Here is a 6,505-nt window from a genome sequence, read left to right as displayed (position 1 = left end):
CCACAATCATATTCAGCATACTGCAAAATATGGTTCGATCCTCCAAGTAGTCCAAGGATTATGCTATACCACTCAGCTACATGCTGAAAAATAATGATCTGGTAGATGACTCAGCTGAGAAGTCATCCAAATTTAAAGTCATTAATGCTAAGAACATTCAACAAAAAAAAAACTAAGATGGACATTTCTCCTGAACAATTTGTGAAGGTCAAGAAGGATATTGGGATGCTGGCAGCTCCCAAATCAGTTAAGAAGGAAAAGAAAAAAGGACTTGGCTAAGAAGAAGACAATCAAGAGGAAATTGATTGTCAGCGAAACTGATTCGGAAAAAACTCCATCTCTGAAAATTACTAAGAAGCCAAGGTCCCAAAAGACCAAACCAGCTGTTGTGGAAGCTATTCTAGCTGATTGATTGACACCAACTGGAGCTGAATCGCCTCTTACTGCTATACCTATGAAGTCAGTTCCAGTTGCATCAGCAGCTGAAGTAACTCAGCAACGAACTCCAACTGGTCCTCCAAAGAATATTGTCACCGAGTTTGGTGACAAACTGAAATTGACTAGAGTTCGCGCACCACTCATCATCGTCAACAGACCAACTATTCTACCAGTTGCTCGATCCAAAGGAGTGGTGATTCAAGAGAAGGTGGATGCCACCATCTCAGGGCTGAGCATTATCTCAGGGCTAAGCATTTCTCATGCTCTAACTGATCCTAAAGGTAAGGGCAAGTTGATTCAAGAGCCCATGCCAACCAACCCAATTCAAAATCATATCGATCTTATCTGGATTGAAATACATGGGTTTTTTGAATCAAAGTTGGAAACATATGATGAATGGGTCAGATTCAGGACTGAAGTGTTTGCCAAGCATTTGAAGAAGGTAGCGGTTTTAACCAAGTTCATCGCCTTGGAAACAATCGTCCCGAGGACAGACTATTGCCCAAGCACGGGAGATGAGATCTTTTTTTCGATCTGATGTGCGTGAAAAATCTAGCAGAAGTAGCAGATCAGCTCAGACTGAATTATGATCCGATCAGCCCAACTGCCTACAATGATAGAGTAATTTTTCAGCAGCTGGAATCAGATCTATTATCTTTGCAGATGAAGATCAAAGCTTGGGAAATGGATCAACAATTATATATTCCAGTTAATTCCCATAGCCCAACATCAGTAGAGTAGGGTGGAACATCTGGAGCTCAAACAGAGACATCTAAGGAACCAGTTGCTGAAAAAACTGCTGAGCAAGTGACTGTTCCTACCTATCAGGATACTCAACCATCATCGCCTCCTGTTCCTCTAAAATCTCCTCCAGTAAGTCTTCAGCTGTATACAAAAGCTGAGTTGTCACTGGCAAATATTGATGAAGTTATCAAGTCATTTGCCACTGACATCCAGTTGAATATTACAACTGAGAAACCAGCTGAAGACCAGAGCACAACAGAACAAATAGCCTCAGAGGCTATATTAGAAGAAGTTGAAGAATTAGTTCAGTCGACTGCCACGATTGAACAACAGAATCAAACTGAAATGGATCAGTTGCACTCAGAACAAATTGAAGATGTGCCAGTGCCAACTGAAGAGCCTTCTAGTTCAAATGCTGCTCAGACTTCTACGATAGCTCAAGAATCTTATCAAGAACCAGTTGAAGAAATTATTACTAAATTATCTCAAGCTGTGACTGAAGCAACACATCTGGACATGGTTATTTTCAATGAAGAAGACAAGGATGAAAATCCAGATACACATGAAGCCCCGTCTCCTCAAATACCTATGGCGCTGATATTATTCTTGAAGAAATTCAGTCAGGCTTGCAAAATTTTATGTCAACTGTTGTTGATATGAAGTTGATATGGGTGGATTTTACTTGTTTTTCATATTATGTTATGTCGCATTGTGTTGCATTTATCATTTAGATTGCATGCATTTTGTGTTATTTTAGCATAATTTATGTTTTCTTGTTGCTCATGTGTTTAGTTGGTGAAAATGCAGGAAATTCGTGCATAAACTGAAGAAATTCGAGAGATATCCGCACGGACGCATATTTATGTCCGTCCGGGCGCCTGCAAAGTAAGGGAGAAGGAGTTTTTGCGAGAGTCATCCGCCCGGGCGGAAACTTATGTCCACCCGGGCGCGTCAAAGGAAAAGTGAAAAACAAATCTGCGCAAGCCATCCGCCCGGGGGGTAACTTATGTCCTCCCGGGCGCGCTTGTATTTTTGGAAAGAATTTGGACGATTTCTTCCCTTAATTCTGAAGGGAAGAGAATATGGAAGGGGTTGGGGACGTTTTTGGAGGATATTCCGACATTATTCAGCAGCCACCACAAGCCTTGGAGAGAATTTAGCGCTTGGATTGAAGATTCGAAGATTTCTGGGCATAGTCTTTGCATTTTTTGTCAAATCTAGTATTTCTAATTTAGTTTTTATCTTTTAAACATTGTTGTGTTTGTGTTTATTATGAATTCGAGTAGCTAAACTTAAATATTTGTTGGGATTTAAGGGGATCCTACCCCGAACTCTGATTTAGTTAATTTATATTTCACTTGTTGGTTTATTCTTGATTGTGTTACTGTTTTTCATTGTGTTGTTAGAGCGTAGCTAACTTTAACAACGTTTTATATTGCGAGTGAGTTCGAGATAATAGCTTGTGATAGGAACGAGTAGCACAGTTCGTGGATCTACAATTAACATAGACATATGAAATTGGATACGCGCCGATAGTCATAGTCCAGTAGGATGAAAACTAGGGGATTTCATAGACCGGTATGCGATTCACTCTTGATAAATAATTAAAGACATTTAATTACTTCATTGAGTAGAATTAGTTTGGCATAGCTCGAGAGGGCGTGTTCAATTGAATAGGAAATCCTGTCGGAAGCATACAATCAATATTGAACAAATTAATAAATTAACGAGGGGTAGGTGAACTGAAATTCCCAACAAATTCACTTCCCATTGAGTTTAATCAACCATTCTATATATCATAACTCATTATTTAATTCGTGAATCTTTGTATTTGCATGTTTATTTGAGCATAACAATCAATCCAATTTCATTGATAAAGATTTGATAACTGAAAATAATAATTGTAAAATACAGTCTTCAGTGGAACGATACTCGTACTCACGTACATTATACTATTAGTTGACATTGTGCACTTGCGATTAATTTTCGAGCATACAAAACTATATTTTTATTGAGGATTCCACAGTGCAAGTTTTGCTCGATCAAGTTTTTGGTGCCGTTGTCGGGGACTGTTAATTCACAATTTTATTTTTAGTTATTTTCTTTAGCATTGTTTCATTTTTATTGAGTTAACACCTCATATTCTATTACAGATATCTCTTCCAGTGCATGCCAAAGTCACTTGACGTGGAGCTTGAGCAGTTTGACCCTGAAATTGAAAGAACTTTCCGCAAAAGAAGACATCAATAGAGACTGAAAGAACTGATGGAGAGGCACGAGAACGAGCATAAGGAGGAACATCATGAGGATAGACATGTTGAGATGCCACGCCGCATACCAATGCTAGAGTATGCCCAGCCTTCTTTGGATGGTGCACGCCTCAGCATTGTGAGGTCTATTGTGAGGGCAAATCACTTCGAAATCAAGTCAGCTATAATTCAGATGATTCAGAATACAGTCCAGTTTGGAGGATCTGCAGTAGATGACCCAAATACGCACATCGCAGATTTTCTTGAAATTTGCGATACTTTTAAATTTAATGGAGTTTCTGATGATGCTGTTAGGTTGCGTTTATTTCCTTTCTCCTTACATGACAAAGCTAAAGCATGGTTAAATTGTTTACCTGTAGGTTCGATTACCACATGGGAGGACATGGCGAAAGCGTTTCTCATTAAATACTTTCCTCCATCTAAGACCATGAAGCTGCGGGCAGACATCACTACATTTGCTCAATTCGAGCAGGAGTATTTATATGAAGCATGTGAGCGTTTCAAAGATCTATTACGAAGATGCCCTCATCACGAACTTCCACTTGGGTTAGTTGCTCAAACCTTTTACTATGGCTTGCTTACTCTTAATCGTACTATGATAGATGCTTCTGCTTGTGGAAATCTCTTGAGAAAAACTGCTGAGGAAGGATATGAGTTGTTGGAGGAGATGGTTGCTAGCAGCTATCATCCTCAATCTGAAAGGAACAACCAGCGGAGGAGTGCAGGAGTCCACCAGGTAACTGACCTTTCTTCTATCAATGCACAGCTTGATGTTTTGAACAGGAAGTTGTACGGGTTGAATATGGGTGGCACGGCTATGCGTCTTCAAGAGATATTTTGTGAAAAATGCGGAGGAGAACACTATGTTAAGGACTGTCAAGATGGAAATCCATTTTATGTGCAAGAAGGGGCACCAGTGAACCAAGTGGGAGTCCAAAACCGTCCAAGAAATGACCCTTATTCGAATATATACAATCCTGGATGGAGGCAACATCCCAACTTCTCATGGGTGGCCAAAATAGTCAGAATCGACCACAAGGAGGACAACAATATGGGAAACAACCAATGTACAGATCTGACCCTCCTAGAGAATAAAAGTCCAATTTGGAGCAGATGATGTCTAAGTTCATCTCATCTACCGAAATTAGACTCCAAAACCAAGATGCATCGATAAAGGGGCTAGAAAATCAAATTGGACAGTTAGCAAAGATGATAGCATGTAGAGAGCCGATCACCTTGCCAAGTAACACATAGACCAATCCAAAAGAGCAAGTGAAGGCCATCGAGTTGAAGAGTGGAAAGATCTTTGAGGCTAGAGGGACAGAAAAAATCAACCACTGAATGAACAGACTGAGTCATCAAAAGGTTAGTCTTCTAAATCAACACCAGCACCCACTGCACAATCTAAAATTGTTATCCCTCCACCTTTTCCTGCAGCATTGAGAAAGGCGAAATTAGATGCGCAATTCGGTAAGTTCTTAGAAGTATTCAAAAAATTGCATATCAATATTCCTTTTGCCGATGCTTTGATGCAAATGCTTAGTTATGCTAAATTTTTGAAAGACATATTAGCTAATAAGAGGAAGTTGGAGGATCACATGATGATAAACTTGACTGAGAATTGTTCGGCATTGGTACAAAACAAGATCCCACCGAAACTAAAAGATCCAGGGAGTTTTTCTATTCCTTGCATGATTGCTGATGTTGTTTTTCATAAAGCTTTGTGTGATCTTGGTGCAAGTATTAATCTTATGCCGTTATCTGTGTTTAGGAAGCTTGGATTGGGAGAACCTAAGCCAACGAGGATGTCTTTACAACTAGCTGACAGATCTGTCAAGTATCCACGAGGAGTGATTGAGGATGTGCTAGTGAAAGTGGACAAATTTATTTTTCCTGCGGATTTTGTGGTACTTGACATGGAGGAAGACATGTAGATGCCCTTGATTTTGGGGAGACCGTACCTTGCAACTGGCAAGGCTCTAATTGATGTTCAAGAAGGGAAGTTGAGATTGAGATTGAGCGAGGAAGAGATTACTTTTGATGTCTTTAATGCACTTAAGCATACACTGCATTCTGATAGTTGTTTTAGAATTGATGCTTTTGATTATCTTATGTCTGACTATGTGCAGGTGCTATTAGAGATCTTTTGGAAGCCACTCTCACTACTGAATTGAGAGAAGATGAATTTGATGCAGAGAAAGATGAAATAGTGGCATACCTCAATGCCAACCAGCCATGGAAGAGGCCAATAAGGATGAGATTAGAGGACTTGGGGCATCGAAGAGACTTGACCCCTCAGAAGTCAAGCTTAGAGGAGCCACCAACTCTGAAGCTCAAGCCATTACCTCCACATCTGAAATACGTCTATCTAGGTGAGAATAATAAACTCCCTGTGATAATTTCTTCTTCTTTGACAGATGTGATGGAGGACAAACTGCTGGAAGTCTTGAAAGCACACAAAAGTGCATTTTCATGGAAGGTGGCGGATATCAAAGGGATCAATCCCTCAGTCTGCATGCAAAAGATATTGATGGAAGACAAATGCTCACCTCTTGTGCAACCTCAGAGAAGATTGAATCCAAAGATGCATGAGGTAGTAAAAGCCGAAACTATCAAACTCCTTGATGCAGGTATTATCTATCCTATATCTGATAGTGCATAGGTAAGTCCTGTTCAATGTGTGCCGAAAAAGGGTGGGATTACTGTTATCACAAATGAAAAAAATGAATTAATACCCACTAGGACAGTTACGGGATGGCGTGTGTGCATTGATTAAAAATCACTTTCCACTGCCCTTTATTGATCAAATGCTTGAGAGGTTAGCGGGTCATGAGTTCTATTGTTTTTTGGATGGGTATTCAGGGTATAACAAAATCATGATTGTGCCCGAAGACCAAGAGAAAACCACTTTCACTTGTCCTTATGGCACTTTTGCTTTTAGAAGGATGCCCTTTGGTTTGTGTAATGCCCCTGCCACTTTTCAGCGATGCATGACGGCTATATTTCATGACATGATAGAAAATTTTCTTGAGATATTTATGGATGACTTCTCG

At 39.9% G+C, this 6,505-nt stretch overlaps 1 non-coding gene across 1 annotated transcript; it reads right to left on the bottom strand.

Annotated features, from left to right (window-relative positions):
• Positions 1-3,883: 3,883 nt before the first annotated feature.
• Positions 3,884-3,989, bottom strand: LOC142533985 (small nucleolar RNA R71). Its single transcript, XR_012816858.1, has one exon. It is a non-coding gene; the product is annotated as a small nucleolar RNA R71 (small nucleolar RNA).
• Positions 3,990-6,505: the final 2,516 nt, after the last annotated feature.

The sequence above is a fragment of the Primulina tabacum genome, chromosome 18, assembly GCF_025594145.1.
Source record: "Primulina tabacum isolate GXHZ01 chromosome 18, ASM2559414v2, whole genome shotgun sequence".
Lineage (NCBI taxonomy): Eukaryota > Viridiplantae > Streptophyta > Magnoliopsida > Lamiales > Gesneriaceae > Primulina > Primulina tabacum.
This window is presented reverse-complemented; position numbering and strand designations above follow the sequence as displayed.